Source organism: Schistocerca gregaria, chromosome 9 (genome assembly GCF_023897955.1).
Source record: "Schistocerca gregaria isolate iqSchGreg1 chromosome 9, iqSchGreg1.2, whole genome shotgun sequence".
Classification (NCBI taxonomy): Eukaryota; Metazoa; Arthropoda; class Insecta; order Orthoptera; family Acrididae; genus Schistocerca; species Schistocerca gregaria.
Genome location: NC_064928.1, coordinates 252,888,680 through 252,890,275, shown reverse-complemented (window position 1 = coordinate 252,890,275; position 1,596 = coordinate 252,888,680). Strand labels below are relative to the sequence as shown.

At 49.2% G+C, this 1,596-nt stretch overlaps 1 non-coding gene across 1 annotated transcript; it reads right to left on the bottom strand.

The window, feature by feature from the left end:
* Positions 1-1,236: 1,236 nt before the first annotated feature.
* Trnas-uga (transfer RNA serine (anticodon UGA)) lies at positions 1,237-1,311 on the bottom strand. Its single transcript has one exon. It is a non-coding gene; the product is annotated as a tRNA-Ser (tRNA).
* Between the last annotated feature and the right edge of the window lie 285 nt (positions 1,312-1,596).

Here is a 1,596-nt window from a genome sequence, read left to right as displayed (position 1 = left end):
GTGTGACTGCCAGACTGTTGAATGCAAGCATGCAAATGTTCATGAATTGTGTTGAACAGGTCCCGGATGTCACTTTGCGGAATAAAGTTACATGTCTGTCGCACTTGGTCGGTGAATACAGGAACGGTTAATGCTATTCGTGGATGGCCGGCCGCTGTGACCGAGAGGTTCTACGCGCTTCAGTCCGGAACCGCGCTGCTGCTACGGTCGCAGGCTCGAATTCTGCCTCGGGCACAGATGTGTGTGTGTGTGTTTTTTTTTTTTATTATAGAGGCCAGCTAACCCTCTGTGCTATCGGCGCTGTCGGCGACAGGTGTTAACCATGTGGGTACAGACGCGGCAGTTGTAAAAGTTTCTTACATCGATTTCTGGAAAAGTATGCGTTTTCGGACCCCATTCCTGGTGATGAAAAATGCTCTATTTACAACTATCTATCGATCCCGCCAACTTTGAGTCGATCGCTCGTCATAACCTTTAGGGGTGATTTTCTCAAAAACGTGGAGATGTTGGCCCAAAATACTTTAGATTCATTCGCTTTAGGTTGTACACAAGCGACCTGCCTAAACTGAGGCGAATCGATTGGCCGTGTCTGAGGCCTTCCCCTTGTTAGAGTTATTTCAACCATTTGCTTGTGGGTGACGATCGAGTTGTCGTCCGAAATTGTCTCATATATGCTCGATTGGAGATAGATCTGGTGATGCAGCAGACCAAGGCAACATATCGAGACACAGTAGAGCATGTTGGGTTACAACAACAGTACGTGGACGAGCGTTATCACGTCGGAAAACACTCCCTGGAATGCTGTTCATGGCCGGCTGGAGTGGCCGAGCCGTTCTAGGCGCTACAGTGTGGAAGAACGCGACCGCTACGGTCGCACGTTAGAATCCTCCCTCGGGCATGGATGTGTGTGATGTACTTAGTGTTAGTGTTAGGTTAGTTATGTTTGAGTAGTTCTAAGTTGTAGGGGACTGATGACCTCAGAAGTTAAGTCCCATAGCGCTCAGAGCCATTTGAACCAATGCTGTTCATGAATGGCAGAAAAACAGATCGAATTACCAGATTGACGTTCAGATTCCCAGTCAGTGCGCGTGGGATAACGACGAGGTTTCTCCTGCTGTCCTACGAAATCTCACCCGGGAGCATAACTCCAGGTGAGATCTAGTGTTTCCAGAATGAGATTTTCACTCTGCAGCGGAGTGTGCGCTGATATGAAACTTCCTGGCAGATTAAAACTGTGTGCCCGACCGAGACTCGAACTCGGGACCTTTGCCTTTCATGGGCAAGTGCTCTACCAACTGAGCTACCGAAGCACGACTCACGCCTGGTACTCACAGCCTTACTTCTGCCAGTTTGAGATCTAGTGTGTCTAGCACGCAGATTGGATGGTTGTAGATCCTCAACTTGCACCTGGCTAATCAACAGGCGGCCACCGAGGCAGAACCAGCTTTGATCAGGAAGCAGGACAGACCTCCATCCTGCTCTCCAATGAGCTCTCGTTTCACGCCAATAAAGTCGCAAATGCGTTTGTTTGGCCTCAGTGGAATACTCCCTACAAGGGGTCTGCCTCGGAGCTTTCCTTGAAGTAACCGCTTTGTA